This window comes from Hydractinia symbiolongicarpus, chromosome 9 (genome assembly GCF_029227915.1).
Source record: "Hydractinia symbiolongicarpus strain clone_291-10 chromosome 9, HSymV2.1, whole genome shotgun sequence".
Lineage (NCBI taxonomy): Eukaryota > Metazoa > Cnidaria > Hydrozoa > Anthoathecata > Hydractiniidae > Hydractinia > Hydractinia symbiolongicarpus.
Genome location: NC_079883.1, coordinates 11,520,865 through 11,536,114, shown reverse-complemented (window position 1 = coordinate 11,536,114; position 15,250 = coordinate 11,520,865). Strand labels below are relative to the sequence as shown.

General features: G+C 40.1%; 6 non-coding genes across 6 annotated transcripts; 2 read left to right on the top strand and 4 right to left on the bottom strand.

The window, feature by feature from the left end:
- The first annotated feature begins 4,695 nt into the window (after positions 1-4,695).
- LOC130658349 (5S ribosomal RNA) lies at positions 4,696-4,814 on the top strand. Its single transcript, XR_008985565.1, has one exon. It is a non-coding gene; the product is annotated as a 5S ribosomal RNA (ribosomal RNA).
- A 350-nt stretch (positions 4,815-5,164) lies between these two features.
- On the bottom strand, positions 5,165-5,329 carry LOC130660301 (U1 spliceosomal RNA). The gene has a single exon (XR_008987500.1). It is a non-coding gene; the product is annotated as a U1 spliceosomal RNA (small nuclear RNA).
- A 185-nt stretch (positions 5,330-5,514) lies between these two features.
- Positions 5,515-5,706, bottom strand: LOC130661349 (U2 spliceosomal RNA). Its single transcript, XR_008988542.1, has one exon. It is a non-coding gene; the product is annotated as a U2 spliceosomal RNA (small nuclear RNA).
- A 4,865-nt stretch (positions 5,707-10,571) lies between these two features.
- Positions 10,572-10,690, top strand: LOC130658348 (5S ribosomal RNA). Its single transcript, XR_008985564.1, has one exon. It is a non-coding gene; the product is annotated as a 5S ribosomal RNA (ribosomal RNA).
- Positions 10,691-11,040: 350 nt separating this feature from the next.
- LOC130660300 (U1 spliceosomal RNA) lies at positions 11,041-11,205 on the bottom strand. Its single transcript, XR_008987499.1, has one exon. It is a non-coding gene; the product is annotated as a U1 spliceosomal RNA (small nuclear RNA).
- A 185-nt stretch (positions 11,206-11,390) lies between these two features.
- On the bottom strand, positions 11,391-11,582 carry LOC130661348 (U2 spliceosomal RNA). Its single transcript, XR_008988541.1, has one exon. It is a non-coding gene; the product is annotated as a U2 spliceosomal RNA (small nuclear RNA).
- Between the last annotated feature and the right edge of the window lie 3,668 nt (positions 11,583-15,250).

The following is a 15,250-nucleotide window of genomic DNA, read 5'->3' as shown; positions in this document are numbered from 1 at the left end:
ATGGTAACTTACATGAATGCTAACAAAGGCGACGATACTAAGTGCGTGATATTACTTTCCAATATGACTGCGTACATTCCGTTTATCAACGCATTACGCCAGAACGTGCGCGCGCGTTACACAGTAGACCATGCAGCCGAAATGCGACAGTGCGACCCTGCCAGGAGTCGAACCTGGAATCCCCTGATTCGTAGTCAGATGCCTTATCCATTGGGCCACAGGGCGATGCTTATGACTTCGCCCCATCGTTATTTTGGCTTGCGCATTCGTTTTACTTACGACAGAATTCTTCGTGTTTGTAGCCATGAAAGAAAGGGACTTCTGTGAGTGAATTTTTTTACTGTGGTCTAATAAAAAAGTCGAAACGCAGTGCCCAATATATGAATTGCTCCTAATAGCCGGAAACAGGCCGTGTCGATGATGTAGGCCGACATACGCAACGCAAACCAAAGAACGCTTTATGAAAATCCTAACACGGGCGCGGAAGAAGCCCAAATTAACAGAGTAGATGTAATGCTGAAGACCTCAAACTCCAGCAGCTTCTCTTTCAGACTATTGCGTCGTGCTACAAATAAAAATTAACATGCTTTCGCATAGTCGCGGCTCCCAAAACGGACATTATACGATGTACAGAAACACACATTTCTGTTTTCGCGCCAAATCAATTCCCGGGAGTGGTACTTTTACGTCCGCATACTTCGCACCGTCTTAAATTATATCTCATTTACACGGTAATGTTTAGTATACTTCTACTGTGATAACAAGCATCGTTTATCGTTGGATTGTTGTAAGAAAACATTAAAAATGAGTGAAGCAGCTTCTCCAAAGAAAATCGCACCCAAGAAGAAACCTGCTGCAAAGAAGACAGCTGATCACCCTAAATATGTGGACATGATCAAGGCTGCTATCGCTACCCTAAAGGAACGCGGTGGTTCATCTCGCCAAGCTATTACAAAATATATTCATGCAAATTACAAAGTTGCTGAAAACTCAGATCATCATCTGAAAATGGCTCTTAAACGAGGAGTAACATCAGGCGATTTGATTCAAACTAAAGGCACTGGTGCTTCTGGATCATTCAAGCTAGGTCAGGTAAAAAAAGAAAAACCTAAGAAAAAGGCCGCAGCAAAAAAGCCAACGGCAAAGAAGCCTACTGCAAAGAAAAGTACACCAAAAAAGAAGCCAGCAAAGAAGAGCACGCCAAAGAAAGCAGCAAAGAAGCCTGCCACAAAGAAAGCCTCGGCTAAGAAACCAGCAGCTAAGAAACCCACAAAGAAGCCTGTTGCTAAAAAACCTGCAGCAAAGAAGGTCAAAAAGACTCCCAAAAAGGCAGCAAAGAAGACCGCAAAAAAATAATTTGTGTGTATCTGGCTATTACATTAACAAACGGCTATTTTTATAGCCACACATTTACAAAAAAACATTATCTTGGTACAAAGTTAAACTTGTTTAAGTCACTTAAACAGTTAAAAAAGAGTAATTTTAAGATTAGATTCCCTAAGTTTAAGTATTTTCGTTTTTAAATTTCTTATTTTCTTGCTTTTACTTTTCTTGCCCTTCATATTTTTAACATTGTCAAACTTTATGTAGCATAAAATTTTTATGTAGCATAAAATTTAAACAGAAAGCAGAACAAAGTTTGATATAAAAAGCTAGCCGTAATATTTTTTATGGATGTGTGGCTATAAAAATAGCCGTTTTTTGTTTGGTAAGATGCTTAGGCACGTTCCCCACGAATTCTTCTTGCCAACTGGATGTCTTTAGGCATGATTGTAACTCGTTTTGCGTGAATGGCACACAAGTTAGTATCCTCGAACAAGCCAACAAGGTACGCTTCAGAAGCCTCTTGCAGAGCCATAACGGCTGTGCTCTGGAATCGCAGATCTGTTTTGAAGTCCTGAGCAATTTCTCGCACAAGACGCTGGAAAGGCAACTTGCGGATCAAGAGCTCGGTTGACTTCTGGTATCTTCTGATTTCTCTGAGAGCAACTGTACCAGGTCTGTAACGATGTGGTTTTTTCACTCCTCCAGTAGCTGGTGCGCTTTTCCTCGCAGCTTTAGTGGCGAGTTGTTTTCGTGGAGCCTTTCCTCCAGTAGATTTACGTGCAGTTTGCTTTGTACGAGCCATATTTTAAGAAGTCGATGTAGTACGGATACACAAGACGGTCTAAAATGCACTATCGCGCCAAAGTTTTATTTCTCATATTGATTGACAGCTAAGGTTCAAAACAAACCATTTGATTGGTGCTAAGAAAGTAATTTCTGATTGGCTGCATAATGACATTACGCTCATTACTTTAACATTTTTATAAAATCTGTGTTTTTTGGCTACGGGAAAACGGCTGTATCTTCTGATACACAAAAGCTTTTGACTTTTTTTTTTTTTAGTAAGTAGCAGAAGGTTTGGCGAATTCCAACGATGCCAAATTTATTGCCTTACTGAAACATTAAGACCACGAATTTTTAAAAAAACTACAGTTTTACTTAAAAAAATGTACAAAATGTTCGGAACATTTTGTAATGACGCAACTCTATTGGTTAATTAGGGTGTTTCCACGAGCAGTAGGTAATTTTATGGCCTCTTTTTAAAGCTGTCTGAATTCTGTTAACTCAAACGTTGTTTTTGTACTCGTTCTGTACGCAACTATATCAATATGTCTGGACGCGGAAAAGGAGGTAAAGGATTGGGAAAAGGAGGTGCTAAACGTCACCGAAAAATTCTTCGTGATAACATTCAGGGAATCACAAAACCTGCTATTCGACGTCTTGCTCGACGAGGTGGTGTCAAACGTATCTCTGGCCTTATCTATGAGGAAACCAGAGGTGTACTGAAGGTTTTCTTAGAGAATGTTATTCGTGATGCTGTAACCTACACAGAGCACGCTAAACGCAAGACCGTTACCGCTATGGATGTTGTTTATGCCTTAAAACGTCAAGGAAGAACTCTTTACGGATTCGGAGGTTAAGCGTTGTCATTGCTCAACAAAAACGGCTATTTTTATAGCCACAAATCTTTTAAAACATTACTTTGTGCACGCTTCCAAATTACACAATGTGTAAAGTCTTGTCACAGTTACATTTATTGCTATACGATACTATGTCATATATGACACAAAAAAAATTTAGAAATACTTTGTAGGGTTAATTTGCCTGGGAGTGTTTCCGTGAAAAGCTGGGTTAAGTTAAATGTAAGCAATAACATGGATCAATGTACTTGTCTTTTCTGCAAGTACAGCTAATAATACGTATGAAAAGTGAAGCTAATCCACACACACACATGGGGAAGTATTTTAAATGTAGGCTAGTGTTCTTAAGCACATTATTTAGAAGTTTTATTAACTTCGGTTAACTTGTAGTGACGCCAAGTAAATGTTTTTTTAAAGATGTGTGGTCTTAAAAAAGACCGTTTGTGTTTGGTAGACGTTGGTTTACTTGCTGCTTGTGTATTTTGTGACGGCTTTTGTTCCTTCACTGACTGCGTGTTTTGCAAGTTCTCCAGGCAAGAGAAGACGTACTGCGGTTTGAATTTCACGAGAAGAGATGGTCGACTTTTTGTTTTGAAGAGCCAAACGCGAAGCTTCGGAAGCAATGCGCTCAAAGATGTCGTTGACAAATGAGTTCATGATGCTCATAGCTTTGCTTGAAACTCCGACATCTGGGTGAACTTGTTTCAAAACATTGTAGATGTAAATAGCATAACTTTCCTTTCTCTTTCTCTTGCGTTTCTTTTCACCAGTTCCACCAATCTTTCCTCCTTTTTTGCCGGCTCTTTTTTCACCTTTCTTGGCTACTTTAGGTGCCTGTTTTCCTCCTTTAGCTGCTGCGTCAGACATGGTTAAAAATTTTTGCTACTTAACTTGTAAATAAGCATTAAACTGCAAGTCAAAACTTTTTGTTTATAAGTAAAAAAATCGGATCGAATTCGATCCGAAAACGCCGATACGCAATTTAATTGGTTAAAAAAAAAATCTTTTGTTTAATACTTAATTATGATTGGTTAAAAAAACATGATTTCGATCCTATTTTTATGATGAAAAAACGAGTAAAGTTTATTTCGTTAACACTTACGTTAAATATTCGTACGTTTTTGTATTAACTTACAAATCAAATCGCAGTTATGTCTGGACGTGGAAAAGGTGGAAAAGCTAAGGCTAAAGCCAAGACAAGATCCTCAAGAGCTGGACTTCAATTTCCAGTCGGTAGAGTGCATAGATTCCTTCGTAGAGGGCACTATGCTAACCGAATTGGATCTGGAGCACCAGTTTACTTAGCAGCCGTCTTGGAATATTTATCTGCTGAGATATTGGAGTTGGCTGGTAACGCAGCAAGAGACAACAAAAAAGCTAGGATTATTCCAAGACATTTACAATTGGCTGTTCGTAATGATGAAGAATTAAACAAACTTTTGAGCGGTGTAACCATTGCAGCTGGTGGTGTTTTGCCAAACATTCAAGCTGTCTTACTCCCAAAGAAGAACGACAAAGGACAGAAGAAGTAAACCGCTACACTCAGAAAACAACGGCTATTTTTATAGCCACACATCTTTAAAAAAACATTGTTTTTTTCACAAAACTATAACCTTAAAGTCTAATAGATAATCCATGCATACGCCTTGTCCTAAGTAACTCAAAGAAATTAAATAAAAAAATTTGATCACAACGTCAAAATAAATTGCACGTATTTGCCCCTACTAATGTCTACGGCCATACCACGATGAACACACCCGTTCTCGTCTGATCACGGAAGTTAAGCATCGTCGGGCCGGGATAGTACTTGGATGGGGGACCGCCTGGGAACTCCCGGTGTCGTAGGCTTTTCATTTTCATTTGTTGCCTTTTCATTTCAATGGTGCTGTGATATATTTCTTGTTATAACAATTAAGGAACGTGGCGGTTGTTGAAAGTGTTTCCTATGACATTTTCCTACGACATTTTCAGGTGATAGTACGAGAAAAAAGAGCTTTCAAATGCATACAAACTCGATCTATTGCCGATCATCCAATAACCCTGACGGAATGGCAAATAAAATAAAATTCCGCCGCCTTCCGAGGACTTATATCGCAATCACGTTTCGTAACAGCCAAGCGAGGTTTTACCTTAGCGTTTAAGTCACCACCGACATTTGGCCGCGCAACTTTTCTAAGCTCATTCATTTTGAATTAAGGAGGGGGCGAGCGCGGACGCAGGCCCCCACTACCAGAAATTGTACGGTCGAGTTACTGACGTTTGCAGTAATCGCAGAGGTCAGCCCAAGCGTAGTGCAATGCAAGAGCCTCACTCTGGAAGAAAACCCTCATTGATCAGTCTTTACTTCCCCGTCAGGTAAGTATGAGTTGGAACTGCACCGTAGCATGAGGGTACCCTTCAAAGTTTGTTAATGCTTGTGGCTTGAGTGTGTTATAAACTGCCGTGTCGCGGGGCATAGGCTGTATTCTCCCCCAGTGTACGCGTTTTGTTCCCGCCGTAGACTATGCAGAGTGCCGTCGGAAAGAGGACTGCTATTATTCTTTTATTGCTTATGTGGGCCGCCATCGGTAATAGTGCAACACCAAGGCAACCCGTGGTCACGGCGTGAATGAATCCACCTCCATGACCCAAGGCCAAAAATCAGATTAATATACTGACCATTCAGAGAATGGCCTACCAGATATTAAACTGATAAGAACAGATACTACACTTGATCTTAGCCATTAGGCCGAGAAGCGATAAAGAACAAGCGTTGCCATGATAGGCATCGTCCACACACCGTAACTGCTTGTGGAGCATGTCACGTTACTGTAAAGCTTACAACTGTCACCGCGTACGGATGGACGGCGACATAGTAAAAATCACGGCTGTTGATTTAGCCGTAGGATGGAGAGCGACTGTAGCGAGTGGATGGTAACTTACATGAATGCTAACAAAGGCGACGATACTAAGTGCGTGATATTACTTTCCAATATGACTGCGTACATTCCGTTTATCAACGCATTACGCCAGAACGTGCGCGCGCGTTACACAGTAGACCATGCAGCCGAAATGCGACAGTGCGACCCTGCCAGGAGTCGAACCTGGAATCCCCTGATTCGTAGTCAGATGCCTTATCCATTGGGCCACAGGGCGATGCTTATGACTTCGCCCCATCGTTATTTTGGCTTGCGCATTCGTTTTACTTACGACAGAATTCTTCGTGTTTGTAGCCATGAAAGAAAGGGACTTCTGTGAGTGAATTTTTTTACTGTGGTCTAATAAAAAAGTCGAAACGCAGTGCCCAATATATGAATTGCTCCTAATAGCCGGAAACAGGCCGTGTCGATGATGTAGGCCGACATACGCAACGCAAACCAAAGAACGCTTTATGAAAATCCTAACACGGGCGCGGAAGAAGCCCAAATTAACAGAGTAGATGTAATGCTGAAGACCTCAAACTCCAGCAGCTTCTCTTTCAGACTATTGCGTCGTGCTACAAATAAAAATTAACATGCTTTCGCATAGTCGCGGCTCCCAAAACGGACATTATACGATGTACAGAAACACACATTTCTGTTTTCGCGCCAAATCAATTCCCGGGAGTGGTACTTTTACGTCCGCATACTTCGCACCGTCTTAAATTATATCTCATTTACACGGTAATGTTTAGTATACTTCTACTGTGATAACAAGCATCGTTTATCGTTGGATTGTTGTAAGAAAACATTAAAAATGAGTGAAGCAGCTTCTCCAAAGAAAATCGCACCCAAGAAGAAACCTGCTGCAAAGAAGACAGCTGATCACCCTAAATATGTGGACATGATCAAGGCTGCTATCGCTACCCTAAAGGAACGCGGTGGTTCATCTCGCCAAGCTATTACAAAATATATTCATGCAAATTACAAAGTTGCTGAAAACTCAGATCATCATCTGAAAATGGCTCTTAAACGAGGAGTAACATCAGGCGATTTGATTCAAACTAAAGGCACTGGTGCTTCTGGATCATTCAAGCTAGGTCAGGTAAAAAAAGAAAAACCTAAGAAAAAGGCCGCAGCAAAAAAGCCAACGGCAAAGAAGCCTACTGCAAAGAAAAGTACACCAAAAAAGAAGCCAGCAAAGAAGAGCACGCCAAAGAAAGCAGCAAAGAAGCCTGCCACAAAGAAAGCCTCGGCTAAGAAACCAGCAGCTAAGAAACCCACAAAGAAGCCTGTTGCTAAAAAACCTGCAGCAAAGAAGGTCAAAAAGACTCCCAAAAAGGCAGCAAAGAAGACCGCAAAAAAATAATTTGTGTGCATCTGGCTATTACATTAACAAACGGCTATTTTTATAGCCACACATTTACAAAAAAACATTATCTTGGTACAAAGTTAAACTTGTTTAAGTCACTTAAACAGTTAAAAAAGAGTAATTTTAAGATTAGATTCCCTAAGTTTAAGTATTTTCGTTTTTAAATTTCTTATTTTCTTGCTTTTACTTTTCTTGCCCTTCATATTTTTAACATTGTCAAACTTTATGTAGCATAAAATTTTTATGTAGCATAAAATTTAAACAGAAAGCAGAACAAAGTTTGATATAAAAAGCTAGCCGTAATATTTTTTATGGATGTGTGGCTATAAAAATAGCCGTTTTTTGTTTGGTAAGATGCTTAGGCACGTTCCCCACGAATTCTTCTTGCCAACTGGATGTCTTTAGGCATGATTGTAACTCGTTTTGCGTGAATGGCACACAAGTTAGTATCCTCGAACAAGCCAACAAGGTACGCTTCAGAAGCCTCTTGCAGAGCCATAACGGCTGTGCTCTGGAATCGCAGATCTGTTTTGAAGTCCTGAGCAATTTCTCGCACAAGACGCTGGAAAGGCAACTTGCGGATCAAGAGCTCGGTTGACTTCTGGTATCTTCTGATTTCTCTGAGAGCAACTGTACCAGGTCTGTAACGATGTGGTTTTTTCACTCCTCCAGTAGCTGGTGCGCTTTTCCTCGCAGCTTTAGTGGCGAGTTGTTTTCGTGGAGCCTTTCCTCCAGTAGATTTACGTGCAGTTTGCTTTGTACGAGCCATATTTTAAGAAGTCGATGTAGTACGGATACACAAGACGGTCTAAAATGCACTATCGCGCCAAAGTTTTATTTCTCATATTGATTGACAGCTAAGGTTCAAAACAAACCATTTGATTGGTGCTAAGAAAGTAATTTCTGATTGGCTGCATAATGACATTACGCTCATTACTTTAACATTTTTATAAAATCTGTGTTTTTTGGCTACGGGAAAACGGCTGTATCTTCTGATACACAAAAGCTTTTGACTTTTTTTTTTTTTAGTAAGTAGCAGAAGGTTTGGCGAATTCCAACGATGCCAAATTTATTGCCTTACTGAAACATTAAGACCACGAATTTTTAAAAAAACTACAGTTTTACTTAAAAAAATGTACAAAATGTTCGGAACATTTTGTAATGACGCAACTCTATTGGTTAATTAGGGTGTTTCCACGAGCAGTAGGTAATTTTATGGCCTCTTTTTAAAGCTGTCTGAATTCTGTTAACTCAAACGTTGTTTTTGTACTCGTTCTGTACGCAACTATATCAATATGTCTGGACGCGGAAAAGGAGGTAAAGGATTGGGAAAAGGAGGTGCTAAACGTCACCGAAAAATTCTTCGTGATAACATTCAGGGAATCACAAAACCTGCTATTCGACGTCTTGCTCGACGAGGTGGTGTCAAACGTATCTCTGGCCTTATCTATGAGGAAACCAGAGGTGTACTGAAGGTTTTCTTAGAGAATGTTATTCGTGATGCTGTAACCTACACAGAGCACGCTAAACGCAAGACCGTTACCGCTATGGATGTTGTTTATGCCTTAAAACGTCAAGGAAGAACTCTTTACGGATTCGGAGGTTAAGCGTTGTCATTGCTCAACAAAAACGGCTATTTTTATAGCCACAAATCTTTTAAAACATTACTTTGTGCACGCTTCCAAATTACACAATGTGTAAAGTCTTGTCACAGTTACATTTATTGCTATACGATACTATGTCATATATGACACAAAAAAAATTTAGAAATACTTTGTAGGGTTAATTTGCCTGGGAGTGTTTCCGTGAAAAGCTGGGTTAAGTTAAATGTAAGCAATAACATGGATCAATGTACTTGTCTTTTCTGCAAGTACAGCTAATAATACGTATGAAAAGTGAAGCTAATCCACACACACACATGGGGAAGTATTTTAAATGTAGGCTAGTGTTCTTAAGCACATTATTTAGAAGTTTTATTAACTTCGGTTAACTTGTAGTGACGCCAAGTAAATGTTTTTTTAAAGATGTGTGGTCTTAAAAAAGACCGTTTGTGTTTGGTAGACGTTGGTTTACTTGCTGCTTGTGTATTTTGTGACGGCTTTTGTTCCTTCACTGACTGCGTGTTTTGCAAGTTCTCCAGGCAAGAGAAGACGTACTGCGGTTTGAATTTCACGAGAAGAGATGGTCGACTTTTTGTTTTGAAGAGCCAAACGCGAAGCTTCGGAAGCAATGCGCTCAAAGATGTCGTTGACAAATGAGTTCATGATGCTCATAGCTTTGCTTGAAACTCCGACATCTGGGTGAACTTGTTTCAAAACATTGTAGATGTAAATAGCATAACTTTCCTTTCTCTTTCTCTTGCGTTTCTTTTCACCAGTTCCACCAATCTTTCCTCCTTTTTTGCCGGCTCTTTTTTCACCTTTCTTGGCTACTTTAGGTGCCTGTTTTCCTCCTTTAGCTGCTGCGTCAGACATGGTTAAAAATTTTTGCTACTTAACTTGTAAATAAGCATTAAACTGCAAGTCAAAACTTTTTGTTTATAAGTAAAAAAATCGGATCGAATTCGATCCGAAAACGCCGATACGCAATTTAATTGGTTAAAAAAAAAATCTTTTGTTTAATACTTAATTATGATTGGTTAAAAAAACATGATTTCGATCCTATTTTTATGATGAAAAAACGAGTAAAGTTTATTTCGTTAACACTTACGTTAAATATTCGTACGTTTTTGTATTAACTTACAAATCAAATCGCAGTTATGTCTGGACGTGGAAAAGGTGGAAAAGCTAAGGCTAAAGCCAAGACAAGATCCTCAAGAGCTGGACTTCAATTTCCAGTCGGTAGAGTGCATAGATTCCTTCGTAGAGGGCACTATGCTAACCGAATTGGATCTGGAGCACCAGTTTACTTAGCAGCCGTCTTGGAATATTTATCTGCTGAGATATTGGAGTTGGCTGGTAACGCAGCAAGAGACAACAAAAAAGCTAGGATTATTCCAAGACATTTACAATTGGCTGTTCGTAATGATGAAGAATTAAACAAACTTTTGAGCGGTGTAACCATTGCAGCTGGTGGTGTTTTGCCAAACATTCAAGCTGTCTTACTCCCAAAGAAGAACGACAAAGGACAGAAGAAGTAAACCGCTACACTCAGAAAACAACGGCTATTTTTATAGCCACACATCTTTAAAAAAACATTGTTTTTTTCACAAAACTATAACCTTAAAGTCTAATAGATAATCCATGCATACGCCTTGTCCTAAGTAACTCAAAGAAATTAAATAAAAAAATTTGATCACAACGTCAAAATAAATTGCACGTATTTGCCCCTACTAATGTCTACGGCCATACCACGATGAACACACCCGTTCTCGTCTGATCACGGAAGTTAAGCATCGTCGGGCCGGGATAGTACTTGGATGGGGGACCGCCTGGGAACTCCCGGTGTCGTAGGCTTTTCATTTTCATTTGTTGCCTTTTCATTTCAATGGTGCTGTGATATATTTCTTGTTATAACAATTAAGGAACGTGGCGGTTGTTGAAAGTGTTTCCTATGACATTTTCCTACGACATTTTCAGGTGATAGTACGAGAAAAAAGAGCTTTCAAATGCATACAAACTCGATCTATTGCCGATCATCCAATAACCCTGACGGAATGGCAAATAAAATAAAATTCCGCCGCCTTCCGAGGACTTATATCGCAATCACGTTTCGTAACAGCCAAGCGAGGTTTTACCTTAGCGTTTAAGTCACCACCGACATTTGGCCGCGCAACTTTTCTAAGCTCATTCATTTTGAATTAAGGAGGGGGCGAGCGCGGACGCAGGCCCCCACTACCAGAAATTGTACGGTCGAGTTACTGACGTTTGCAGTAATCGCAGAGGTCAGCCCAAGCGTAGTGCAATGCAAGAGCCTCACTCTGGAAGAAAACCCTCATTGATCAGTCTTTACTTCCCCGTCAGGTAAGTATGAGTTGGAACTGCACCGTAGCATGAGGGTACCCTTCAAAGTTTGTTAATGCTTGTGGCTTGAGTGTGTTATAAACTGCCGTGTCGCGGGGCATAGGCTGTATTCTCCCCCAGTGTACGCGTTTTGTTCCCGCCGTAGACTATGCAGAGTGCCGTCGGAAAGAGGACTGCTATTATTCTTTTATTGCTTATGTGGGCCGCCATCGGTAATAGTGCAACACCAAGGCAACCCGTGGTCACGGCGTGAATGAATCCACCTCCATGACCCAAGGCCAAAAATCAGATTAATATACTGACCATTCAGAGAATGGCCTACCAGATATTAAACTGATAAGAACAGATACTACACTTGATCTTAGCCATTAGGCCGAGAAGCGATAAAGAACAAGCGTTGCCATGATAGGCATCGTCCACACACCGTAACTGCTTGTGGAGCATGTCACGTTACTGTAAAGCTTACAACTGTCACCGCGTACGGATGGACGGCGACATAGTAAAAATCACGGCTGTTGATTTAGCCGTAGGATGGAGAGCGACTGTAGCGAGTGGATGGTAACTTACATGAATGCTAACAAAGGCGACGATACTAAGTGCGTGATATTACTTTCCAATATGACTGCGTACATTCCGTTTATCAACGCATTACGCCAGAACGTGCGCGCGCGTTACACAGTAGACCATGCAGCCGAAATGCGACAGTGCGACCCTGCCAGGAGTCGAACCTGGAATCCCCTGATTCGTAGTCAGATGCCTTATCCATTGGGCCACAGGGCGATGCTTATGACTTCGCCCCATCGTTATTTTGGCTTGCGCATTCGTTTTACTTACGACAGAATTCTTCGTGTTTGTAGCCATGAAAGAAAGGGACTTCTGTGAGTGAATTTTTTTACTGTGGTCTAATAAAAAAGTCGAAACGCAGTGCCCAATATATGAATTGCTCCTAATAGCCGGAAACAGGCCGTGTCGATGATGTAGGCCGACATACGCAACGCAAACCAAAGAACGCTTTATGAAAATCCTAACACGGGCGCGGAAGAAGCCCAAATTAACAGAGTAGATGTAATGCTGAAGACCTCAAACTCCAGCAGCTTCTCTTTCAGACTATTGCGTCGTGCTACAAATAAAAATTAACATGCTTTCGCATAGTCGCGGCTCCCAAAACGGACATTATACGATGTACAGAAACACACATTTCTGTTTTCGCGCCAAATCAATTCCCGGGAGTGGTACTTTTACGTCCGCATACTTCGCACCGTCTTAAATTATATCTCATTTACACGGTAATGTTTAGTATACTTCTACTGTGATAACAAGCATCGTTTATCGTTGGATTGTTGTAAGAAAACATTAAAAATGAGTGAAGCAGCTTCTCCAAAGAAAATCGCACCCAAGAAGAAACCTGCTGCAAAGAAGACAGCTGATCACCCTAAATATGTGGACATGATCAAGGCTGCTATCGCTACCCTAAAGGAACGCGGTGGTTCATCTCGCCAAGCTATTACAAAATATATTCATGCAAATTACAAAGTTGCTGAAAACTCAGATCATCATCTGAAAATGGCTCTTAAACGAGGAGTAACATCAGGCGATTTGATTCAAACTAAAGGCACTGGTGCTTCTGGATCATTCAAGCTAGGTCAGGTAAAAAAAGAAAAACCTAAGAAAAAGGCCGCAGCAAAAAAGCCAACGGCAAAGAAGCCTACTGCAAAGAAAAGTACACCAAAAAAGAAGCCAGCAAAGAAGAGCACGCCAAAGAAAGCAGCAAAGAAGCCTGCCACAAAGAAAGCCTCGGCTAAGAAACCAGCAGCTAAGAAACCCACAAAGAAGCCTGTTGCTAAAAAACCTGCAGCAAAGAAGGTCAAAAAGACTCCCAAAAAGGCAGCAAAGAAGACCGCAAAAAAATAATTTGTGTGTATCTGGCTATTACATTAACAAACGGCTATTTTTATAGCCACACATTTACAAAAAAACATTATCTTGGTACAAAGTTAAACTTGTTTAAGTCACTTAAACAGTTAAAAAAGAGTAATTTTAAGATTAGATTCCCTAAGTTTAAGTATTTTCGTTTTTAAATTTCTTATTTTCTTGCTTTTACTTTTCTTGCCCTTCATATTTTTAACATTGTCAAACTTTATGTAGCATAAAATTTTTATGTAGCATAAAATTTAAACAGAAAGCAGAACAAAGTTTGATATAAAAAGCTAGCCGTAATATTTTTTATGGATGTGTGGCTATAAAAATAGCCGTTTTTTGTTTGGTAAGATGCTTAGGCACGTTCCCCACGAATTCTTCTTGCCAACTGGATGTCTTTAGGCATGATTGTAACTCGTTTTGCGTGAATGGCACACAAGTTAGTATCCTCGAACAAGCCAACAAGGTACGCTTCAGAAGCCTCTTGCAGAGCCATAACGGCTGTGCTCTGGAATCGCAGATCTGTTTTGAAGTCCTGAGCAATTTCTCGCACAAGACGCTGGAAAGGCAACTTGCGGATCAAGAGCTCGGTTGACTTCTGGTATCTTCTGATTTCTCTGAGAGCAACTGTACCAGGTCTGTAACGATGTGGTTTTTTCACTCCTCCAGTAGCTGGTGCGCTTTTCCTCGCAGCTTTAGTGGCGAGTTGTTTTCGTGGAGCCTTTCCTCCAGTAGATTTACGTGCAGTTTGCTTTGTACGAGCCATATTTTAAGAAGTCGATGTAGTACGGATACACAAGACGGTCTAAAATGCACTATCGCGCCAAAGTTTTATTTCTCATATTGATTGACAGCTAAGGTTCAAAACAAACCATTTGATTGGTGCTAAGAAAGTAATTTCTGATTGGCTGCATAATGACATTACGCTCATTACTTTAACATTTTTATAAAATCTGTGTTTTTTGGCTACGGGAAAACGGCTGTATCTTCTGATACACAAAAGCTTTTGACTTTTTTTTTTTTTAGTAAGTAGCAGAAGGTTTGGCGAATTCCAACGATGCCAAATTTATTGCCTTACTGAAACATTAAGACCACGAATTTTTAAAAAAACTACAGTTTTACTTAAAAAAATGTACAAAATGTTCGGAACATTTTGTAATGACGCAACTCTATTGGTTAATTAGGGTGTTTCCACGAGCAGTAGGTAATTTTATGGCCTCTTTTTAAAGCTGTCTGAATTCTGTTAACTCAAACGTTGTTTTTGTACTCGTTCTGTACGCAACTATATCAATATGTCTGGACGCGGAAAAGGAGGTAAAGGATTGGGAAAAGGAGGTGCTAAACGTCACCGAAAAATTCTTCGTGATAACATTCAGGGAATCACAAAACCTGCTATTCGACGTCTTGCTCGACGAGGTGGTGTCAAACGTATCTCTGGCCTTATCTATGAGGAAACCAGAGGTGTACTGAAGGTTTTCTTAGAGAATGTTATTCGTGATGCTGTAACCTACACAGAGCACGCTAAACGCAAGACCGTTACCGCTATGGATGTTGTTTATGCCTTAAAACGTCAAGGAAGAACTCTTTACGGATTCGGAGGTTAAGCGTTGTCATTGCTCAACAAAAACGGCTATTTTTATAGCCACAAATCTTTTAAAACATTACTTTGTGCACGCTTCCAAATTACACAATGTGTAAAGTCTTGTCACAGTTACATTTATTGCTATACGATACTATGTCATATATGACACAAAAAAAATTTAGAAATACTTTGTAGGGTTAATTTGCCTGGGAGTGTTTCCGTGAAAAGCTGGGTTAAGTTAAATGTAAGCAATAACATGGATCAATGTACTTGTCTTTTCTGCAAGTACAGCTAATAATACGTATGAAAAGTGAAGCTAATCCACACACACACATGGGGAAGTATTTTAAATGTAGGCTAGTGTTCTTAAGCACATTATTTAGAAGTTTTATTAACTTCGGTTAACTTGTAGTGACGCCAAGTAAATGTTTTTTTAAAGATGTGTGGTCTTAAAAAAGACCGTTTGTGTTTGGTAGACGTTGGTTTACTTGCTGCTTGTGTATTTTGTGACGGCTTTTGTTCCTTCACTGACTGCGTGTTTTGCAAGTTCTCCA